The 25,921-nt window shown below is 41.9% G+C and overlaps 1 protein-coding gene across 3 annotated transcripts in view; it reads right to left on the reverse strand.

The window, feature by feature from the left end:
* The window catches only part of LOC137283769 (protein N-terminal asparagine amidohydrolase-like), a 636,304-nt gene that overhangs the window by 18,556 nt on the left and 591,827 nt on the right, over positions 1-25,921 (reverse strand). The window lies entirely within an intron of this gene.

Raw genomic sequence — 25,921 nt, forward strand, 5'->3', positions numbered from 1 at the left:
ATATTTTAAGGTAAGTACTAATAAGCTAGTGTGTGACGTACATGGAACAGATTCACAGTTTGTCGCTTTGGTTCATCTAGATTTAACGCAGAAAATATACGTTATCACATGAACATACATGTATACATATTGTATAATGACATTCCTGGCACATACATAAGACAAAGGGTCATGGGATGGGTGGCACCAAAGTTCTTGAATAGGACCTTTTGTATCTCAACTGTTCAATATAGTCCCTGATTTGTTATCTATGACCAATCGTATCATGAGATACCTGTCACATAGGAAATGACAGGTGATGGGGCATGGGCTAAATTTCTGAAGAGCACGTTCAGTCACTAGAAAGCTTGGATACAGATTGACTGTTGGTTAGATCGTTGACCAAACGATATGCTAGATTTTGGCTTTATCAACTCTATCTATCATGAAAAAGTTCGTGTATCGTGAACATACATAATCGTAAGGATGCCTGAAATGTACACGTAGGACTAAAAAGCACTTTGACGAGTTTATTTTTCTTTGAAGCGCTCAAAGCGCTACAATCTGATTATTTTTACCCCGGATAATACAATCCAACCATTGAGTAGAGACAGTATTTATTTGCATATACATTTTGCGCACACTACTTGTACATCAAACATAATGGCTTGCTGAACATTTCAATATAATCTGCACATTGTTACGAATAAATATCATAATTCAAGTACATGTATTATAGAATTCCAAAAAGTTACATGATACAGATTTATTGTGATGTATACACTTGTAGTCAAATCTCCCCAAATATTTATGAAGATGGGCATACTTATATTTATTTTGAAAGCAAACAAGGTTCAGAAGATTGACAATGGGCGCGACTCCACAAAACAGGTTGTCCAACGATGTAACAGCGCATTAGTTTGTTTTACACTTATCACGGGACAAAAGTTTACCTGGACATGCGTTCGGCCAGAGGCTGTTATTTTGAGGTTGAAAGAGGTGTTCATACATCTCATTTAATGTTGTCTGATTGAATGATTATACGCATCAATTCCGTAATTGATATATTATCCTCCTTTTATTGACGATGGATCTGATACACGTGATCATTACACTGGATAAGATCATTACAAAGATCAAATACAATGTTTCTTACACAATTTTTATGTAAATTGCATTGAAAAATCACATTTCAAATCAACATGAAACAGCTTGAACAAAATGCCCTTGTTACCTTTGTATGGTTTATGTGTACTATATATGTATATAATGAGTAGATGCAAAAGTTATCACTTGATATTCGATCATGTATTATTGTCAACTTTAAAAATCAACAGTCGCAAATGAGTTAGGTCTAAATAAGTAACTTGGTTTATTTCAAATCTACACGAACATGGGTGTAATACAGTATTGCTATATATGTCTACGATTCATCATATGAACTATTACAACGAATGAATGAATGATTTAATTTAGAAGAAGGTTTTGTAACCATGTCACCATTAATTCAATCAATGTGCAAACATAGTATCTCATTATTCATTCCCAATGCAGAGGAACAAACACTCACCTCCTGTAACATCTCATAATCCCCTTTCTCGCAGACATGTATTCATTTGCCTGTATAAACCCCCCACATTGCAAGCAACTGTATTAAAAACACATGAAAACTAGTAGTTCTTCTGATTAACACAGAAAGTAACCTCTCTCGTAAGAAAAGCTAATCTTTGATCATTACTGCTAAATTGATTGAAATAATAGGTACAGTACGAATTTAAAATGTAAAACGCATGAATGAGAGGTGCTTTTTATTACCCCCAATATGCGTCTCTCACTGAATAAGAGTTCCTTTTTATTACCCCCAATACGTGTCTATTGTTGTGAGAAACTAATTAATTTGCCGCACATACGCGTCTCTCGACCTTAATAAGTTAAGTCAAATATTTGATATTAGTGTCAGTATTAGGACAGTAGATATGGAGTAAAGTTTCAAGTCAGTATGTTATAGCTCACAGGTTTCTATTCTCAATTCACCGCAAAAATAGACTAAATTTTGTCGATATAAACTTCTTTCACACATTCGTTTAATTTTTACAAGGGATCACTATTTGCAAGTAATAGTGATAGTTTTATGACTTAAAAATATTGTTATGGTGTGTTTGAGGTGTGTTAAAAATAAGACATATCGTTGGTATGTTCTGATCTGCCATTCCAATACTACACAGCGTTGTTTGAGTGTTTCTAGTTATTGCTCCAAAAATATCTTTCATGTACACCTTTAATTCTTATGAATTCTTCATTTCTTCACATCAATGAAAACACAGTGAATGTGCTCCATGAACTACCATCATCTCCTGAGAATGCCTGGCCGGAATAACATGGAAGGTGTCAGTAACTCACTGTTCCCGTCATCATAAAATTTGTCTCGATGATTGACAGAGACTGTGTGTTGCAAGCTGCATGACGGAATATTCCTCACCTGATTAAAAACAAGTTACGTATTTGCACTGACTTACCTCCCTGTCTCAAACAACTGCGAGGACAACTTGAGGCAAAAGCCTACACCGTACGCTCCAAGAACAAGCAACTGCAAACCCATATTAATGAGAAAGGAATCTCTGTATTTCTACAGTACAGACTTGATCTGACACATTACCGACACAAGAATGGAAAAATATCAGTCTTCAAGAAGAGCCTGTTCTCTAGATTAATGCTGTATACAATCAGTGTAGCAGAAGAAAAACCACTCCTTCGCCTGGAAATTGTATGTTTCAAATACAAATTATGAAATCTACAAACACTGTGTGACAATGTACTTCTATTTGTGAAACTCTTTCATCTGGGTGTGTATTTGACTGTATCCTCACGGCCCATTGAGGTCATGTGTATGGACATTTTTGGCATACAAGCAATCACACCACGATGTTCATTGGTTATGTTACGCAGTGTTCTATCAAAACTAAACTGCTCGCCAATCTAACAGATACAACATGGAAGGGGTCGTCAAAAACACGACCGCTCCCGTCCGAAGTTCTACCAAACTCTTGAAAACTGCTATCGGGGGAAAAAACTCGTTCAGGCTCAACTCCACGTGTTTCACGAAGTCAAGAGTGTTTTCGCGAATGTTCGTATTTCAGAAACAAAACGCAGGCGAATACTCTACGTTCACAAACACCGTTCCTTCTCCTGAACATTCCCCCCTACAAATGATAGATCCAAGTCTATCATTTCAAATGAGTGAGTTTACTTTTACGTCGCATTCAGCAATATTCCAGCTATAAGGCGGCGGTCTGTGGTAATCGAGTCTGGACCAGACAATCCAGTGATCAACAACATGAGCATCGATCTGCACAACTGGGAACCAATGACATGTGTCAACCAAGTCAGCGAGCCTGACCACCCGATCCTCCCGTTAGTCGCCTCTTACGACAAGCACAGTCGCCTTTTATGGCAAGCATGGGTTGCTGAAGGCCTATTCTACCCCGGGACCTTCACGGGTCCATTTCAAATGAACGAATCAATCACAAAACAGTACATAATAAATAAACATATGTGACAATGACGCAACTAAACTTCAGAAAGTCCACACATTTCCTTAAATACAAAGAAACACATCCTGAAAGAAAGTTCTTGTAATATCCAGTCCTGGAAATGGAAAAAATGCAAGTCTGTTCATAACACTTCGGTAAGTATAATGTTCAATGTCACAAAACAGTTTATCTCCTGAAAAGAAAAAACATGTCAATATACAGTCACTTGAATACTTCCCTTTAATGATTATGTCCTGGCTTCGATTCCATCGAATCGTCCATCCCTGAATTGTTCTTTAAATCCTCCATCCATGAATTCTTGAATTCTTCCATCAATAGTCCTTAATGTTTGAATATTCCACACAAATTATGTTTCACTTAATTCCATGAATCCTGTTTCTTGAATCCTTCTGCTGCTCCTCTATGAATTCCTTGAATCCTCCTGTTGACCTCCTGTCCGTTTCCTGAAGCATTCTTCGGTGTTGGTTTCTGACACATTCCATTCAAGTGGACACACCTTTGTCACTGGTCTTGTCATAACGCCTTGATTCGTCTGTATGTCGACAACTCGAACGTGCCCATCTCTGCCTGGATATGTCTTTATGATTCGTCCTGTGATCCAGCTCCCTCTTGGTGATTGCGGGGAAATAACCACAACAACATCGTCAACCTCAAGATCACGACTTGGTGTAAACCATTTCTTCCTTACTTGTAGAGAAGGAAGCCATTCAGACATCCACCGTTTCCAAAAGTGGTGTACAAGTTCTTGGACTCTTCGCCACCGTCTCCTTGGGCTGAATTCTGCATAATCAACTGACTCAGGAGCAAAGTTTCCACCACACTGACCGTGAAGAAAATGATTTGGTGTAAGTGGAACGTCATCATTTGGATGTGTGCTTTGGTAAGTTAAAGGCCTTGAATTGATCAATGATTCAGCGCCAGTAAAGGCAGTGATAAGTTCTTCATCAGTAATGTCACTATTGCCTAAGATTGCATATACAGCTCTTTTTGAGGCCTTGATCATTGCTTCAAAACTGCCACCAAAATGCGGAGCATATGGTGGGTTGAATTTCCAAACAACTCCACGATTTGCCAATGAACTTTGGATATGATTTCTATCAAGTTGGTCTACAAGTAGTTTCAACTCTTTGACAGCTCCTGTAAAATTTGTTCCATTATCTGACACCACAACACTAGGCAAGCCTCTGCGGTTTACCATCCTGTAAAAGGCATTTAGGAATGAGTCGCTGTCAAGACAATATGCCATTTCCAAGTGCACAGCTCTCGTTGCCAGGCATGTAAAAAGACAAAGATAGCGCTTAACTCTTTGTTTTCCTCTACCTTGTATTGTCATGAAAGGTCCTGCAAAATCAACACCAGTTTGATCAAACGCCCGTAACGAGTACTTCAGTCTAACCTGTGGAAGTGGAGCCATAATCTGTACAATAGGCTTCGCCTTGACTCTGCGACACCATGGACATTCCTTTTCATATTCACGGATTTCTTCGCGAGCAGATATAATCCAGTAACGTGCAGATAGTAATGCAAGAATCTGGTTTGTACCAATGATGTGCTTTCCATTTTCATGGCATTTTTTCACTATCAGTTTTGTTACCCAGTTTCTCCTTGGTAATACTATAGGGAACTTTGCATCAAATGGTAAAAACTTGGCATGTTGCAATCTACCTCTACATCTGATCAACCCATCTTCATCAAGCATGGGATCCAGTCCAAGGAGTTTACTGCTTGTCGACAACTGGTTTCTATTTTCCAGAGCGGAGACTTCCTTGTTAAATTCTTCCCTTTGTGCACGGCTTATGTGATAGATCTCTGCATCAAGAAGCTCCTCATAAGTAAGTTCTCCAGAGATTCTCAAACTTAGTTCAGACCTACTGTTGTTCACGAATCTACAAACCCATGCAGTAATCCTTAGGAGTTTTTGCCAATCTGAATGTCTCCTTGCATCAAGCTGCCAACACCAGTCAGATGTCACTAATGTATATGACTGCCTTTTCATTTTTCTAGGCATTTTCACTTCACAATCATCTGATGCTGGTGTGATCACAGTTTGTGTTGGTTCTTCAGCTACATCTTCTTCCAGAAAGTCAGGCCCTGACATCCATGCTTTGCCTTTAAGATCAGCAATTGTTGCACCCCTGGACAGAACATCTGATGGATTTTGAAGGGAAGGAACATACTTCCATTGACTAGGAGTGGTGTATTCTTGGATGAAAGCTACACGATTGGCTACAAATGTTTTGAACTTGCGACTGTGGTTTTTTATCCAACACAACACATTTTGACTATCTGTCCAAAGTGTCACAGCAGCAATATTCATTTCAAGAGCTTTAAGAACAGGCAAGATCAACTTGACTCCTAATACTGCCGTTACCAACTCCATTCGAGGAATGCTGACTGATTTTAGAGGTGCCACCCGACTTTTTGATGCTGTTAATCGACTGGTCTTTGTCCCATTTTGATAGGTAGTCACACTATATACAACTGCCCCATATGCTTTTTCTGATGCATCAACGAACACATGCAATCTCCTGTTTTCAATATCCAAACTGAATTGCAAGCACCTTGGAATGGCAACACTTTCTAATTCTTTCAATTGGCTGAGCCAAAGCAATGCTTTTTGTTTCAAATCAGTTTGAAGCTCTTCATCCCAATCTAAGCCTTTAAGCCAGATTTCCTGCATTAAGATTTTTGCTGTGATAATGAATGGTGCCACAAATCCCAATGGATCGAAAACCTTAGCCAGTTCTCTAAGAAAACCTCTCTTTGTAAGTATCCAATTGTTGTGTGCATTGGTATTATGAAAGCTGAACTCATCTTTAGCAACCCACGTCAGACCAAGTGTTTTAGCAGTAGGCAACTCGTTTCTACCAAGATCAACTTCAGTAGCTCTGTTTTCTATTGGAACTCTCTGCAAGACTTCAGGAGAATTGCTTAGCCACATTCTTGCACACATTCCTGCATTTCCCCACAACTCCGAAAGCTGTTCATACAGCTCAATGGCTTCCAACTCATTTCTAACAGAGTCTATGTTGTCATTCATGTACGTCGATTTTAACACGGTTTCAGCAGCTTTTGGTAAAGTGTCTTGAAATCGTCGGGCATGTTCTTGTGTGATGTACTTAGCTAAAAACGGAGAAGCATTGACTCCAAATACTACTCGCGAGAACTGGTAAATATCTGGTCTCTCATTCTGATTGTTTGATCTCCAAAGAAATCGAAAGAATGACTTGTCTTTTGGCAACATTTCTATCTGTAGATACATTTCTGCTATGTCGCATACTATGGCTACTGGGTATCTTCTAAAGCGAAGCAATATCTGAAAGAGATCACATTGTAGTTTGGGACCTTGGTGAATAGTGTCATTCAGTGATACGCCTTCACATTTTGCGGATGCATCAAAGACAATTCGGACTTTTGTGGTTTCCCTATCTGGACGCACGACAGGAAAATGGGGTAAATACCATCCACGTGATGAATTGTTTTCATCAAGAGACACCTTTTCAATGTAACCTTTCTCAACATAATGAGATATGATACCATCATAGGTTACAGCAACCTGTTCATTCTTTGATAACTTCTTCTCTGTGTTACAGAGGCGTTTGTAAGCTATATCCCAGTTGTCTGGTAAAGGACTCACACTCCCCTTCCAAGGAATGCCAATTTGATATCGACCATTTTCAAACTTGACTGTGTCTTTCACAGATGCTAAGACAGATTCATCATCCTTGGTAAGGGTTGATGTGACAGACGGAACGTCATCAACTTCCCAGAGTTTCTGTAACATTGAACTCAACTCAATTTCCCTATTGTCTGTGAAATATGTGCCTGCATTGTGACGAACATCTCTGAATCCTGGTATTCTACCAACACAGGTCCACCCTAAGGGAGTCAGTCGTGCTATTGGATCACCTTCTTTACCAATGATATCCTGATAGGACCTATGTAGTTCAAGATAGTCCATGCCAATAAGGAGATCTATGATATGAGGAGACTTTACCTTAGGAAAATCAATGTTTTCAATGTGTTTCCACCTACCTGCATACTTACGCCAATCAACAACTTTCATCTGTCCAGTAACCCTAGTTGTTGTCAAGGCATATATTGTAGTATTAACTGATCCATCCAAACTCTCTAAGCCAACCTGAACTGACATGGTGTCCAACATTTCATGTTGCCCATTGAGGACATTAACAGAAACTTTTTGTGAAGGACCAGATAAGCCTAATTCTAAGGCTGCATCCCTGTTGATATAAGTCTGTGTACTGGCATCATCTAATAGTGCATTAACAATAATTCTTTTGTTTCCATTCTTAAGAACTACTGGCACTGTCCTCAGTGACAACAACGTTGACCTGCTGGATTCAGATGAGGACATTGTAACTACAGGTGGAGACTGTGTGTCATGCTGTTTTTGCTTTTTAGTTTCTGTAGCTTCACATCGTTTTGTCGAGTGAAGAAACCTGTTATGTGATGCAGCACAGTTATCTATTCCACATGTGATTCTACGATTACAACTTTTAGCCTGGTGGTTAGTGCCAAGACATCTGAAGCAAAGGTTTAATTTTTTAGCAGTTTCCCATCTATCGGGAACACTCATCAACTTGAATTGTTTACACTTCCAAATGTGATGACTGTTTTTACAGAGAGCACACTGAACTCGCATGTCAGTCTGTCGATCACCAAAGAACGAACCTGATTTGCTCTGACCTCTAGCTATAGTCTTTCCCTTCTTGGATAGACCATGCAATGTTTCTGATGCCATAACACTAAATTCAGCCTCTTGCAACACCCATTCACGCAATGTTTCCACTGACTCTTGGCGTTCTCGGTCAAATACCCATCTGTGATAATCAGTTAACATGGACTCTGTCATTTTCTTTAGTAACTGATTGTATAATGCTCCACTGCCTAACTCTTCTAGCCTGTCAGTATCTCTAATATTGATCACGACTATGTCCAGCATGTCTGCAAACCTCTCAATATCCCTAACATTGCCAGGACGAATGGGCCTAAAGTTGGACACTTCTTCCAACTGTAAGGTAACTTGGCGTCTTTTGCCACCATATTTCCTCTCCAATCTATCCAGTGCTACGTCATATGCAGCCGCACTATGACCCGAGTCTTGAATGACTTTCATTGCGTCCCCAGTGATGTACTGACGTAAATGTAAGAGCTTATATTCAGATGTAGCTGGAGCCTTGTGTACACAAGCCATGAAAGCCGCTTTAAAACCTTCATACTGTTTGACATCACCCGAAAAAGTAGGAATGGAAACGCGTCTCAATTGCCTCCACATATCATTTCCCAAATTGTAACTGCTCGTCGCTACATTTTCTTGGGAAGCTGTGTGCCTAACATGTTCTTGTGTAGGGGTTTCCGGCCTATTCAAATGACCTAAATCAATTGCATTGACTTGTGACATCTGACCTGAGTTAGCATCAATTAACCTAGACTGTGGTTCCTCTTGCTGTGTGTGAGAATTGACAACAGGAATATACTTTCCTTTTTCAACCCTAAACAATCTAGATATTCCAGTTCTACCACTGCTAAATGAGCTCGCATCTGACCTAGCTCTCAAACACTCTTGAGCTCGTTCTTGTACTCCATTCCCAATTACTTCCATTTGGGTAATCTCGTCTGTAACTTTTGTCATGTTATCTCTATCTCCTATTCTTTGAAATGTTACAGACAACGACACACATATTTCGATAGCCCGCAGCTGATAATCATTAACTATGTCAATTGCATTTCTGATTTCTCTCCGGTTCTGAACATTCTGTTCATCAATAAGTCTCTCAAGTCTATTGGTTGCTTTAGTAAATGCAGATTTCGCTGTAGCCTTTTTGCGTTTAAGTTCTGCTATCTCGGTTACATAGTCACGGCCGTCATGGTTAATCTGTTTTGGTCCTGTTTGTGACATGTTTCAGTGTGTAGATTCACTAACTAATAGTGATCTAATCACACAGTACAATTGTTGACTACCTAACTTCAATTAAACTTACCTTAAAGCGTCCGCACAACAACCACTAACGTGCGAACTGAGCCCTATTCCCAGATATAACACAACATTAAACTTAACAACCACGCTCTGCTACCATTTTTGTTACGCAGTGTTCTATCAAAACTAAACTGCTCGCCAATCTAACAGATACAACATGGAAGGGGTCGTCAAAAACACGACCGCTCCCGTCCGAAGTTCTACCAAACTCTTGAAAACTGCTATCGGGGGAAAAAACTCGTTCAGGCTCAACTCCACGTGTTTCACGAAGTCAAGAGTGTTTTCGCGAATGTTCGTATTTCAGAAACAAAACGCAGGCGAATACTCTACGTTCACAAACACCGTTCCTTCTCCTGAACAGGTTACTTTTAATCACATGTCTATCCGTATAAGGAATGGCTGATGTGACGTGTACAGCTCCTTGACGTCCATCTTTTTAAATGATCATGTGCATGTTCCAATGGGATGTCTTGCTAAAAGGATAAAACTATGTGAAAAGTAATTTTTTCGGTGAGACTTTTCAATGAGCCAGATGAAGAACAGAAAATGGAAGGTATATTAACTTCAGATGAGTTATTAAAAGCCCTTAAAAATATGCCTAATGGAAAGAATCCAGGATCTGATGGTTTTCCTACAGAATTTTATAAATTCTTTTGGAAAGACATTGGTCATTTTCTCTTAAGATCTCTAAATTATGTTCTCTCCTCTGGTGAATTATCTGTTTCACAGAAGCAGGGTGTTATCATTTGTATTCCTAAAGGTGATAAACTGAAGTGTTTTTTAACTACTTGGAGCCCCATCTCACTACTAAATGTTTCATATGAATTGGCTTCAGCATGTATTGCTAACAGAATTAAAGCAAAGCTCCTTTTTATTATCAGTGAAGATCAAAATGGTTTCATGTCTGGAAGATACATTGGTGACAATATACGCTTAATTTATGATGTTATGTTCTGTTGTGATAAGTATAATATACCAGGTATGCTTTTACTCATTGATTTTGAGAAAGCCTTTGACTCAATCTCTTGGTCCTTTATTGACAAATGCTAGATGTTTTGGGGCTTTAAAGAAAACTAAAGAAAGTACATTTTCGCTTTTTATAGAAATATTAAGAGTTGCATGTCTATAAATGGTCGATTGTCTTCTTGATTCAATATCTAACGTGGCTGTCGTCCAGGGGATCGTTTGTCTCCATACATCTTCATCCTCTGTGCTGAAATATTGACTAATATGATCCATTCAGATAAAAATATTGAGGCTATCCAGATAAAGTTTAAGGAATATCTGTTGAGTCAGTATGTGGATGATACTGAGTTGATGCTTGATGGCAGTCAATCTTCTTTTGAGTCATGTTTGTTTATTCTTGATTATTTTGCCAAAATCTCTGGTCTAAAGATCAATTATAACAAAACTCAAGTTGTCTGCTTGGGTTCTCAAAAGGGTAGTTCACAAAGATTTATGCCTGATTGGCCTATTAGTTGGAATCCTGTAGAATTCAGAATTCTTGGCATTAAATTCAACACAAACCTAAATGATATGGCGGAATTAAACTACAAGAGTAAACTTTATGAGTTGCAACAAATGATGAATGGTGGATGAAACGAACCATCACTCTAGTTGGCAGAATAGCAATTCTAAAATCATTGCTGATTTCCAAACTAAACTATTTGCTGCTATCTCTTCCTGATCCATCTCAAGAGTTCCTACTCACTTTGAATGACATGCTCTTTAGATTTCTGTGGGGTGGCAAAAGGGATAAGGTTAAAGGGTTAAAAGTCTGTCAGCCAGGTAAGCAAGATGGTTTAGGTATGGTCAACATATTTTTCTATGTGAAATCTCTGAAAACCACTTGGACCAGGAAATTAGCATCTGTAAATTGTGCTAAATGGTATCTACTCTTTGAAACCATCTATCCTTCTCTGACTAAGCTGGGTGAATTTGGGGCATCCTACTTTGAAAGTAAGTCAGCACATATCAATAATATGCTCTGGGGATGTTGCTTTCAATCTTTTGTAGATTAAGATAAGAAACTCAAACCAGAAACTTTTAGTAGTTTCCTGACTGAACCCTTGTTTCAGAGCCCACACTTCAGAATTAACAAAAAGACTATTTTTTTAAAACAATAGCATGATAGGGGAATCTCCCAAGTGTTTGAGATTGTTGATGGCAATAAGGAGTTCTTTTCTTACAATGATTTAATTGAAATGTGTGATGTGTTATGGTGTTGTAAATAGTGTCAAACAGTATTTGAAAACTCTTCAGTTAGTTAAAGACCGTAATTATTCTGTTGAAGATCACCGTTGTGTTGTGAAGAAAATATGCCGTGTACAGTCAGGATCAAAGTATGTTTAATATTCATTCATATCAACTGATGTCAAAACTAAGGGTCAGGAGAAGTGGAATTTTCAGTTTACAAATCTGGAATGGAACAAAATTTACTCTAAGATCTATAGCACAACACAGGAGGTTAAACTCCGTAGGTTCCAATACAGAATTGTCAACAGAATATTGTCAACAAATACTTTTCTTTTTAACCTCAAATATTCAGTGAGTGATCAATGTGAGTTCTGCAATAAACAGACAGAAACTAGCGTGCACTTGTTATGGGAATGTAGCTTAGTTAAGAATTTTTGGAAATGACTTCCTTCACTGGATACAAAAGTGTACTCATGTTTCTAATTTGAATCTGTCTGTTCAATTGGTCTTGTTTGGTGTCAAAGAGAATGTTATTACAGATAAGATATTTGATTTAATTTTGTGGCTTGCCAAATTTTTTGTTTACAAATGCAAGTTTCTGAAAGTTAAACCTCTTTTTCGTGTCTTCAAAAAAAGGCTTTTGCCAGATATAAAATTGAAAAGACCACAGCACTTAGCAATTGCTCTTCAGCAAACTTTTACAAGAACTGCATGTTTCTCTCTGTTTTTCAGACTGGTAACAACTGAGCACTAATTCATGCCAAATTTCAACCTGAATCAAGCTGGGTTCTTTTGTGTGTAACTATCTTGATCACATATAAAACTAAATCCTTTTTGTATCTGCTGGGTCTTGTAATAGTCATTATACTACAAATGTGTGAATGCTGATGTGTGTATTTGAATGTTTGTGCATGTGCATGTTCAACTCTAAAAACCAGATATTCACTAGTACAGTATATTGCCTAAGATCATCTGGATCTTTTATGCATATAAATTTAGATTTAGATTTTGGTATGTGGAACGCTAGTGTACTTCTGATGAGGTCAGTTTAGTCAGCAGTTCCTACACTTTCACTTCCAGCTTTTTTGTGTGACAGTGATAAAAGTTACAACAATCATACAGTGGGACATTGTTTACAAATCAAAAATGGACAATTCATGTGTCATCAAGATTAACTTTCCAATATCTCTTTAGCATCTAGCTGGTGACTTTAAGGTAAACCCTTACCCATCAAATACAGAGTGTGATGATTTAAAAGATGCTATGATAAAACAAATAAAGAGTAGGAAGATGACTGTCTAATAGCATTTACTTGTTGAAAGAGTGTAGATGCAAGAACACAAGTCCAAACACTCGCATCAACAGTGATTTACTGAAACAGTTTCCGCTAGTCATTAACAATTAGCGTTGACAATCCATTGATAAGGTTTAAAGGGGCACTGATGCGGAGCGAATAATGTTTCTCGCCAACGGTCGAATTACGAAACCAAACCGCAAATTGGTCAGCGCCTGCTCCTTTGACCGTGACGGACAAAGGAACTGGGCTCCTGTCCATATTAGCAGAATTTCTTCACCTAAACAGTCAGGAGGCCGGATGCCCATCATATGCCATTTGTTTAAAAATATCCATGGTATCCCTTGTCTGATCGTAACCAAATATCCCAGCAGTGTAGTTCTTTTCGGATGCTTGGATGGTATAGTTACTGATCCAATTTTATCCTATTTCTGTGTTTTTAACCTCGATATTTAATCATGTTACATGAAAATATGATGTCTACAGGCACGTAGCAAGCCATTTGTTTCAGTACGGAAGATTGCAAAGCTTTATATATACAAGTAGTTTTGAGTATTGGTTCAGCTGTGATAGCAAATATCATACATAAATTTTGGTAGCTATATGGTAGCTACAATGGTTTATTATTTATGATATAAAAACACACAGTTGATTTATTTGAATTCGTAAACAAAAAACGATGACTTTGCCTTTAGTAGAGAAATCTGAAAATTTTCTTACGTAAAAAACCCCTTATTTCACCTATTTACCCAAGTACACAGCAAATGCCTGTGTGTATTCCTTATGTAACAAAATTCCGTTGGTATCCTCAAAACAGTTTCGGCCCATAAGTGTTTTCAGGCTGCATGCGACACAGAGTTTACATCTTCCATGCTGTAACTCGCGTTTGATGGTGTTATTTGTCATCATTCTCTGGATGGTCAATTAATGAATATATAACAGGTATAATTAGTAGTAACACCACTTCGGTTACTCAACAAAGGTTCCCATTTGGCATTTCTCCTGTCTGGAGTAAATACTCAACATTATAAATTAAGGTCTGTAATGACAAATGTATTGTATGTTATGTAATATGTGCATGTAAGTGATGCAAGAGGGTTTATCAGCTGAGTTACAAAAACAAACATCGATCAAAGGATTAACCGATAACACACTGATTGATTAATTACTTTTATCGTCTAGCGGATTTGTCAATAGGCAGTGTGTGTAGATGACTACACCCTGTCGTAAAGAGTGAGTGCAAAAACAACATCCTCCCTTCAAAGCATTAACCACCCTTGCGTTGATTGATTGATTGCTCATTATTGGTTAACTAAATTACTTAGAATAGTGGACATCATACAATTAGTTTGCCAGGTGTGCTATCTTGGGAGACCAATGAGAGGTTTATCTGGTTTTCACCAACGAAAGACCTGAAATGATGTGTTACTTTTTCGCAAACTAGACAGTTGTAAGACACGCGACATAGATCAGGACTATTTACCAGCTGCAGATGAATGGAATACGATTTCTTTTACGTGGATATTGATGGATACATTCCTGAACAAGGTAGTAGCCTAACATTGTTGCTATGAAATTAGTCTGTTTTACATTCATTATTTGCATTTTGTTTTAATTTTTTTGTTGTAGCATTCAGCAGAATCTGTATGACAGAAAACACACTAGATTGCGTATGTGTGTGAAATAGGATCCACATTGGCAATCTACACAATGCATAAATGTTGCTGTTATGTTAGAAATTTACTGTGAGTATAAGCAGATCGTGTGTTCTTTTATTAATTTTCAGAATCATACAAATATGACAATAAACTAATTAGGGTTTAATATAGAGACGTACATTGGCTTCATTATTTTTCCGTCCTAATAGTTTTTTACCATTTCTACCATTGGCAGATGATTAACCTTCAAAGTGTTTCATTTGTTTTCCTCATACATTTGTTATGAAGTAAAAATGACTTCACCTAAGTTGATCTGTCTATAATTAAACTATCAATTGCGCTTACGGAATGCGCAGCAGAGGTCACGAACCAGTCACGAATTCTGGGATATCATCCGGGTACTCACGGGAGAAAAACAATAACAAAAGTTTACACCAGTCCACGGAAATTGCTCCGCATCAGTGCCCCTTTAAGAAAGTAAAAGAAACAAAATGATTCAGCATTTAAATCTAACTTTTCTGAATGTTCAAATATAGGATTTCAAGACTATCAAATACAAGAGTCATCAGCAGATGACATACATATCCCCCCGGCCCCCACATATTTGAAATGACAAATCATGTGACAGTTACTTCATGTTTTGTTAGATTAAGTTTAAATCATTTCCATGGAAGTCATGAAAAATATAAATGCCATATACCTGTAAACAGCAAAAGGCACCACTTCAAGATCTGTCTCATATATCTGACAAGTTTTGCTGTAAGATATTGAATAGTTTTCGAGTTGTGCTCCAGAAACAAAGTCCATCCCTGCATTTTGAGAAATAGTCAGAATCGTTTCCCTTGAAACCCAGAAAATTATAAATCAGAAAAATCTGTAAATAGCAAAAGGCACCACTTTGGGGTCTGACACATATATCTACTATGTTTTAGCAGTATAGGGAATGGGGGTTCTGGCTCACTTTCAAAAAAAGTCTCTACAAAGCCTTATTTACTAAATAAGGCTTTGGTTGGGCCCTTAGCTCTTGCTACTATTACCCCTACTACTTAACGTGTGTTGGAGGTAACACTGTGCCGTACGGTACGATCAATAATTCTTCTCTTACAAACCCCCTACCCAGCCCATCCCTCAAGTAGTATAAGTTAGGTTCGTCGGCTTTCATATCCACTTTATCTATGTTGTAAGTTTTGACTGACCATATAGGATCGGTGGCCCGCTTACGGCTATCACCCTCGTGTTCCTCCGGCTGGTATAGATACCTCACTAGGGCCCTATCTGGTATCTGTTTCTCCTTCCCACACAATGGAGCGGCCGACTCTGCAACTATTGATTTTAGTTTGATAGCGTCTGCCGGTTTCTTACCGGTGACTTCATGGTTGATTGCCGACACCACTTTGGGTAACCTCGTGACCCATTCAGTCGATCGTTTTCCAGGGGTGGCCATCTCCCTAGCATACTGATGGCCGAACAAGCGCTCAGCCAAAGTCCTATTAAATCTCTCAACTATGGCTTGGCTGCGATGGGCTCCGGCCGTGCCACGCCTGACCTTTGTATCGTGTTTGGCTAGCAGTTGTGACACGGCACCCATGAACTCCCGTCCGGGGTCAACTTGCAGCTCTGTTGGCCACGTCAGCGGACTGCGTTTGTATATGCGTTCGAATCCTCTGGCTACCTGGGCTGAATCTTTCGTGGTCAAGGGTTCGGCTTCCTTGTAACGACTGGCTACGTCCACTACGGTTAAGGCATACTTGTACCTCTTGTCGTGGGGTAGGAACAGTAGGTCTGCCTGGTGAACGCTATTAGGTATGTTAATACCGAACCTCCTTCTAGGCACGTAGCATGGTGCCGGCAAATAGATCTGCCACAGGGCTTGTTTTTCAAGCCACGCTTTGGCTTCCTCCGGGGGTACTCGCGCTATTTTAGCTAGCTTATCTACTGCGCTAGCTCCTTTCCAGTACCCACGCGGGCTGTAGTAAATAGCCTCAAATTTTTTCATGTCCATACGCGTATGTGTTTATCCCATCAATAGCTATCCAACGTTTCGTGTCCATAGGCGACAGGGACGTCTTGTTTATAGTCAGTCCGTATATCTTATGTCCATCACTTCTAAGTGTGTTCTAAAGGTACGGGTCTTGAACAGGGCTTCCTTGAATCTGGCATGTTTGATGTGTTGTTTCACCACATACTTCTTAACCCCCTTAGCCTTCCGGATCTCACTATTGTCGGCTTTCAGTATGGAGTACATCTTAGGTCTCAAACCTATGTACTCGGCTATGGGCGTGCCAGCACACTCGTCCTTCATCTTACCTAGGACCTTTTTATTTACCGTACTGTGTATGGTATGGGTCTTAATGTAGTCGCTGGTGTCGTATAAATCGAGGTGTTTTTTCATGTCCTCGTACACGTCCTCGGTTCGAATCTCCATCAGCAGGGAATCCGTGTCAGTGTACAGCACTTCACACCTGTCACCGTACTGTTTCTTGAGCTCGTTGTAGTAAAAGTCGTACATCAGATAAATCGAGGATGCTCATCCCCACGTAAACAGGCCGGTTGAATTTTATGTGGCTTTTCTTCATGTGTATAGCAACCAGGTTTTCTGTGAATATCTTACTACGGTTGAATGCCGGACTGACTATCAATCTCCTGAGCTTGTCTTCCTCACTCGACCGAACCAGCTTCACGGTCACGCGTTTCCTCAGGTTCTCCATAGTCTTACCAAACACCGAGTTGTTCATGAGCTTGTAGAGATTTTTTTCAAAATCACTGGTGGCTTTTTTTCGTAGGTCTGTGTTCATTCTGATGTAGGGCTCCATCCATGGGCTCTGGTCGAACATGAGCACCCTGTGTATTTTGGTCAGCCTCATACCCAACGACAGGTACAGCTGTAGGTTGCGATAGTGAACGATGTACTTGGTCTTATTCATTAAGTTAGGCACGAGTTTTTCAACGTCTGTCACACGCCCACCTAACAAGTTATGTTGGTACTCAGACATCCAGTCTGGGTTAACCCTCATACGTTCGGGGGCCAGGGGGTAGCTGTTGTGCGATGTGTGTAATTCCTTGGTATACTCTAAGTCAACCTCGAGGATATAACCTTTGTTCGAATCTGGTGCAACCCCCATAACATCAACGTGGGGTACCCATTCGAATCCCCCTGTAGGTAGATACTGGCTCATGGCCCAGCCGTACAGGTTGTTTGCGTCGAGGTAGAGAATGTGATTGGTTGGCTTGTTAGGATCGTAACCTTTCACGTATTGATTATTTGCTTTCGCGTATCGTTTGGATGCCATGGAAATCCCACCTCGCAAGCCTTTCTCAATGAATAGGTGCATGTCGTAATCTGTGAGCAATTCCAAATTAACTCTGGTCTTTTTAAGCAAGGCGTCCCACGACAGACCTGGGCTGGTGTAATACCATGCGGGGTCGAGTTTATACTGCTTGAAACACGTTCGCCTAAACGTCTCAAACACGTCGGCTAACAGCAGTACATCTGTCCTCAAGTACAGGTCGTGATAATCACCCAGGTTCTTACAACCCAGTTTATTCCATACGTTAGTCGCATGCGAGTAATCATCTCGTGAGACGGACGCCTCATTCAGCTTGCTATAAAAGCAGTCAATAGGGGGTAGTCTGGTCTCGGTGAACTTGACCCAACTATCCATGTACTCATAGGGGTACACACCCTTCCTCATAAGCAGGGGTCTAGTCTCGGCGTCTGTGTATCGATCGGTGATAGGGAAGGTATTGTTGGCCTTGACCAGACTGTCGAGTGACGACAGGAGGAACTGAAACGAGTCAATGAACCTAAGTCCGTTTAAGCTGAAGGAGATGTATCTCTCCATGTTGTTGGGGATGCACATTATTTTACCATCGATTTTCGCGATGGCCTGCATGATCAAGTGTGAATCGTACCCTCTCAAGTTGTGAAAGACAACGGGGATGTTTATTGTCTTAGGGTTGATTTTAAGCTTGAGGTTGCACGCGCTGTGAGCGGCGCCTCTATACTTACCAGTTATGTGGCAGTGATCTCTCACCGAATCACCGTTAAGTGGTGAGTCACACACGTGACAGTTAGTGCTACTAGCGTGAGCTAGCCTGTCGACTCGGGTCATACGCATGGGAGCGATTCTATACAATGTATTCCTAATAATTTTTTCTTCCTCCTGCAAACACTTTAGAAACCTTTCAGCCGCGTCAGGGCCCCTATACACTACCGGAGCTTTCGTTTCCCCGTCACAACGGACGACAATGTATCCAAACCCACAGGCTTTATGCTCTTGTGTTTTGTGGGTGAAGCTACCACTGGGAGCCTCGCCGGCGGCACCACTGGGGGAATCCCCCACCACCAAGGCTTCGAAGTCGGCGTATATGATATAAGGCACAGACATTTGGTTCTTGTGGTTACCGAATTTTAGGATATTATCACCTTCCTTAGGCATGTCGACTCGTATGGCCGTCTGCCCCACACCTTGGCAATCCTCCCGGTGGGATTCTAATAAATCAGCTCGTGTGAAGCCATGTAGGCATCGTTCACAGAAGTGGGTCTTTCCTCTGTGTGCCGATTGGTCATACAACAGCCTGCTAAAGTGTTTTATCCATGTGTAGTGATACTTGTCACCTCGCTGGATCATGAATATATTGATAACTTGGCGATCCTTCACTTCGCTGACCCTGTGTACTATTGTTGTGTTACCTTCGTGCCCAAAGATATTTATAGCCAGATTATTCTGTTTTTCTACTTTAGTGATCTGGGATATGGGGGTGGGTTCATCTATACCATCCCAGTTGAGCCCATCGTCTTGGGGATAGCTAGAAAGCCTATCTGAATTAGCGCCAGCTGGAAATAAGGCTGACCTGATAGCTAACCTCAGGCAATCGTTTCCTCTATTCTTAACGTTTACTATGGCATGTTTGTTCCTATAGTAGGGGGGCAAGGCTAGGTATGACCCACCTCTGAACGGCACGTAGTTAGCTATGTCTAGATAGACATTATCGATTTTATCTACAGCCCACCCGGACCCCAAGTGTGTGTAGCGTTCTAGGTATTCTCGTATCTGCTGAAAACGGGTATCGATTGATGCGTCAATGGTCTCTGTATGTGTGACGACCTCTTGTTTACCTCGGAAGTAAGGCTGAACATACTCAGTGAGGTCCCCAACCTGCTTATCGAGCGACATTTTCACTGTGATCTGAAACTTGATACTTCCTAGGTTATTTAGTTCCTGGTTGACCTTATCAGCTATCAGAGGCTTGATATCTGTAATGTCTATGTTTCTATCAACGTGCATGTGCCAACCTCTCAAATAGTTGCCTACAGCGCGCTCAGTGCGCACGAACTGTAGGTCAATAGCTCTATTCTGTCGTAATAATTCTAAAAGTTGTGGTTTCCTCATACGGGAATACCCGCCTAAACCCAAATCGTGTGCCTCGGCTTTCAGTTGTTTTACAGTGGGAGGTTTTGCTACGGGGGCATGTGATAACAATGCGGTTAACCCGGCTCTCCCCAGGTTTGAATAACCCGTGTATCCAAGCTGTTTTGCTTGAGCTTTTAATTGTTTTACCGTAGGGGCTTCTAAACCTAGTAATCTCAACAATGCTGACTTCCGCATTCGAGAATACCCGATCACACCTCTCTGTTTTGCGACCCGCTTAAGCTCGCGTACAGTAGTCATAGTGTTTACACCTAAGAGAACCAATGTCTAATTGGGTCACAGTAAAGGGAGTTGATAAAAAATATAGTGAATCCAGTACTCGCACTGTTGGATATAGTATTGTAAATATTTTATTTGGTATTAAGAGAGCCGCCAATCAAAACTAGGTGAGGATTTTCGTCCAATATTCGGACCAATTCTCGTAAGTCTTCTTTCAGCGAGGTATCATGTGTACCCGTGTATCCAAGCTGTTTCGCTTGAGCTTCTAAACCTAGTAATCTCAACAATGCTGACTTCCGCATTCGAGAATACCCGGTCACACCTCTCTGTTTTGCGATATGCTTAAGCTCGCGTACAGTAGTCATAGTTTACACCTAAGAGAACCAATGTCTAATTGGAGTCTATCTTGAGCAGTCGCCTACGTTCTTTTATGTAGCCCTTTTTATTCTCGTAGATGAGTTGATGTCTGACTACGTTCGCTCCGTGAGCTTTACATAGACAGTAGTGCCCTTTAACCCCGATACCACACACAGAACACGTGTAGTTAGGACTTCCCATATGGAAACAACAGAACCCCTGATTCCTGCATTTCCTACCACAGGCCTCGGTCTTCCCCATAACTATGTATTCGCATCGGTATGGAGCGGGTCTCATGTTTACTTATATGGGTATTTAGTTTAATTGCTTCGCAACCAACGCAGTAGCTGCTATACCCAACACTATGAAGCCCAGTTCACGATCCATTTGCCCCTTGGATGGTGTGTAGTACTGAGCGAGTGTGGGTTTATTGAGCGATTCCAATCGTTTACCAGTTAGTAGGTAGTATTCTTTCATTGCTTCATCGACATTGTTGAATGTTTGAACGGCATGGTTTTCACGCTGGAGTTGTTCGTTAATAAAATCGATCCTCTGGAGGCGTTTTTTAGCGTACTCGGCCTGTGCCCTTTGTAAGTTCTCAGTAGCGAGATCGTGCCGCTTCCTTTCTTCCTGTATTTCAGCCGCGTGGTCATCTCGTAGTTTCGAGAAGAGGAAATTACTCCCGGAAAATGCCAGGGCATTCACTAACGCCCCACCGACCATCATAGCTATCGTGGCCATCCTATATTTATTTCATTATATTTTCAGGTATTATCCCTTGTTTTACTAGGATGTCTTTTGTAGCCATCGCCATACCAAGGTTCATTATGAGCATACCCATATCCTGCAGGTTGAAATCTAGCTTGATAGTTGGTTGTTTAAGCACCATTTTAGTCAACCGAGCGTACCCTACGGCTAGACTGGCGACCACTGTGGCGTGGTATGCGTCGTTGACGAACGTTTTCCCCTCAGACATTATGTATATGATATAAAAATATTTAAATTATAACATGATATCCGGGTCAACAGTGGGGGTACCCCCCACACCCCCAACAGTGGGGGTCCCAGGGTTTCCCACAGTGGGGGTACCCCCAGGGTTTCCCACACCCCAACGATATAACCATGTTATAACCACGGCAGCAGTTACGCCTACAGCCAACAACAGTCGGGTTGGGTTGGTCACTGTAATAATTTTATGTTGGTTACACCACCGTTTTTTACCGGCAGCTACTCTCTTAGGATTCTTCTGTCTGGTTACTGTTGGGGGTACCCCCACTGAAGGGGTCTCCTCCAGTGGAGTTTCCCTCACTGTGGGGGGTACCCCCACTGGGGTCTCCTGTGCAGCATCCATCTATACTATTATTATTATTTTTTCTCTCAAATTGACAATGCTTTGCCGTGATAATCGCCGCCGTCACTGGAGCCAACAACATACCATATTTGTGGTACAGCTCGCAGCTGATAGAGCTCACGGCGTGTTCGATAAAAGGGTCTTTTTCGAGGTCTTCCCACAGGTAAAGTCAGCGCTCTGGTGGAATGGGAAGGAAGTATGACACAATACCGGTGTATATCTGGGTCATAGCCGATCCTATTGTCTTTGTCATTTCTGCTCCGAGCCGGGACTCGTATCTAGCGTACAGCTTATCGATTTCTTCGGCTGACATTTTGTGAATTTTATCCGGAGTGTACTCCCCAAAGTAATGTTTGGCTTTGCCGCCAACAGCCAACGCCACCAGTTTCTCTCGCTTATCCTCGGTGGGGGAGACCCCCACACCCTCAGGTACCAACAATTGTTCGAGCAATTCCTCACACTCCATCTTATAATATAACAAGTAAGATTTAGTTTTAACTATATAATACCCGATGCAGACAAAACACAGAGAAATGAAGGTTAAGTTGCACACGACAAACACTTCAAATATCATAGCTATACTTAGCATTTGCTTAGCTTTAGCTTAGCTTTGCTTAGCTTTGCTAAGCTTTGCTAAGCTTTGCTAAGCTTTGCTTAGCTTTGCTTAGCTTTAGCACACTCTATATGCTACTGGTTGGTCGGTCTTGAGCACGAGCTTAGCGTGTTTAGTTTCAGCGAGCTGTTTCTTCACCCGTTCCCGTTCTAATTTGCTCATCACATCGTTCTCTCTCAAACACTCCTCGAACGAATCCCTGTCCTTGCAGTGAAATAAGGCCACCCATCGCGTCTGCTCCCTGAGGTCTTTCAACACCGAGTTGAACTTCTGCGTTAGCAACCAGACGCTGTGATTTGCATGCCGGCCGGAGAAGGCCAGGTACGATAGCATGTCTCTCTTTTTTGTTATCTCGCGATTAGCGCTGCAGTCGTCCAGTATAAACAGCGTCGGTTCCCCTTTAAATTTCTCGTGAAGAGCTTTCAACCAGTCCTGCAGGCGTGTTCCAGGGTCGATTTTGTGTACGTCCGGGTCCGTCATCACCCAAGGTCGCGCGTACGTTTTATTCATGCTCAGAGTAGGGCACATGATAACGATGTTATCGAACACATCCTTGTAGTAACCCTCCAACATATCCAACACGAAAACGGTCTTCCCACAGCCAGTCTGCCCGCACACTATGGTGCAGTGTGGGTCAGTGGGGAGGTGGGGCAGTGGGGGGTACCCCCCATCAGTAGATGGCTTGCACGAATCTCCCATTGTCTATATTAAGTTGCGCGTCCATAATAACGTACAGATATAATTTCAACTTACCAGCGGGTTGAGCCTTCTTAGTAATCTGGATGGTCATCCCTTCGCTGCCGTTATCTATACGGCGCCCGCTACCGTGCAGTTTATCATCATCCGTGGATCGCATGTCCAACCATAGGGCGTACTTGGTGGTCAGGTATTCACCGATCTGCACGGAGCCGAGGTCCAGGTCCTTTGTTATATAATGTGGGGTCCCCCCCACTGTCCCTGGTAGCTTTTTTATCTCATCCCACTGCTGGTGTGGTCTCATACCATGACTGAACAGCTGGTTGGGCACGCCCTCGATGGTCACTTCCACCTTTTCAATCTCGGGGTTGAAAAACTTCTCGCTGTCCCTCCGGAATGGCTCGTAATCCTCCACGGGGATGACCAGGATACCTTTCATCGATCGCGCCGGCACGTTCAGGTTGATATTCCACACAGTGTCGCTCTTATCTCGCACGACTGATCTATGCCTCAGTACGCGATCGTACAGGATAGCCATCTTCCCAGAGTACTGGCTTCGAACCTGCCTGGCCAGCTCCGGGCTAGTGACCATGTCGAACTCCAGAGAGATGTTGTCTATGGCATAACTGGCCTCATCACCGTTCGGCGTACGCACTACTTTGCTATAGTCGTTAAACGTGAGCTCGTATTCGAGCCTATCACCCAGCGCGGCCTGGTAAAACGGCGCGTGTCCCGTGAGCAACTCGAAGTCGAGCGGCACGCAGAATCGATTCCCGTATGCTCGAGCGATGGCCTTTTCACCGTCCGATAGCTTGTCTAGCTGGTCTGGCGTGAAGGCATATCCGCGATGAACTAGGCTTCAAAGATTACGGTGGCGCGCGACCTAAGCAGTATCCTCCGAAGGTCCGTCAAGGTCTGCAAGACATCAGGGACGCCACATCGGTTCAAAACATGACTTATGATATTAAAAAGGTGTTGGCCGACTACGAGAACAAGCCCTTCCCGGGTGTCGAATTTACCTTTCGGGAACTGCGGGGGTTGGATCTGACGATGCAAACCATTAGCGGACATCTCGCGAAAAGTACGGCCAAAATTAGCGTGATAGACGACCACATCGCCCATGAAAAGGACAAACTCGGTGAAACTGAGGACGAGTCTATGAAAGCCACCATCGAGGAACGAATACGTAATTTGGAAGAGGAAAGGCAGACCTGGCTGGAGACAGCATCCTCCTTCAAAGAAAAGCTTCGATCCCAGGTCAGCCGTATGCGGGAAACCATCAATCAAGTCCTCTACCGAGACACCACGTTAGCAGACAGGATTCGGATATTGTTCCGGGAGCAAGGGATCACCATCGCCAGCATTCTGACTGCATTGGGTTTCATCATATCAACCCTGGTGGTGTCACTGACAGGGGGCACTGTGGGGCCTGCCGGCGGCGGAACCCCAAGTGGCGGAACCTCAAGTGGTGTTAAAGACTGGATAAAAAAACTCGGGGAAGGTCTAGCTAAACTGGCTGGTAAGGTCGCCGAAGCCCTTCCCGGCATCCTGGGTAGCATCGTCTCGTGGTTGTTGGGCGCTCTGGCTAAAACTGCCACGTGGCTCAGTCAAAACCTGTGGGCAGCCATCGTCGCCGTGGCGGGTCTGGTGTACGTAGCGGCTAAGAAATTTTTAACCAAATAAGTCCCAAAGCTACCCCACCAACCACCAGGGCCGTTTTACTATCAATATACTGCTGATTGGAGGCCTGAATATGAGGGGCCACCTCCTGTGGTGTTGGTTGAACTTTAGACTCCGGGGGTGGCGCAACTATACCCGTTTCACGTGGTGGGATGTGTGGGATATAGGGGGTGTTAATATCGGGGTTGATACCCAACTTTTGATCCGCCGTGGCTATAACTATTTTGTTGTTATAACCCACCACTTTTTTTACTCTCAGTTGCATATCACTCGGAGCCATGTACAGCCCCACGCCGAACATGTAATTGACTTTCGATCTGGCGTATTCTAACACGTTTTGGTAACGGGCGATGGCCCGCGGGAGATCAACTGGAGAATTGATAGCATCCTCAACGTTGGCAACGAACTGTTTCTGAGCGTCGTAAGCAGTTCCCTTACCGAGGATGTTGGAACGCGTCATCGACTGCGCACCCAACAGCGCCCACACGTACGTTCGAATCGAGTCGTTCAAGCGTATTGTACCAGCACGAGTGAATTCTTTCGATGTTTTTGAGATCATTTTAGTCCAGGCTGTGGCTGCATCAGGATTGGTTTGCTTTATGTAGCTGACATGGATCTGTTCATTCGTTGTGGGGCCTGTAAATGTATGACGGTGTGGGTTGTATGTACCATCTGCAGAACCGGCTATATATGTTCCGGACCTGTAGAAGTACACGTAAACTATACCGAGACCATGGTTCACACCAGGAAGGCGAAAGTCTTTATTCGTTGGAATCTCAAACTCCCCACAAACACGTTCATAAGCGCGTTTATCATAGGGGTTATTCGTCATACTCCACGCTTTATCTTGGGGAAGAGGAGCACTTATTTCCTTCAATATTCGTCTCGTTTGATAAT

Source organism: Haliotis asinina, chromosome 5, assembly GCF_037392515.1.
Source record: "Haliotis asinina isolate JCU_RB_2024 chromosome 5, JCU_Hal_asi_v2, whole genome shotgun sequence".
Taxonomy (NCBI): domain Eukaryota; kingdom Metazoa; phylum Mollusca; class Gastropoda; order Lepetellida; family Haliotidae; genus Haliotis; species Haliotis asinina.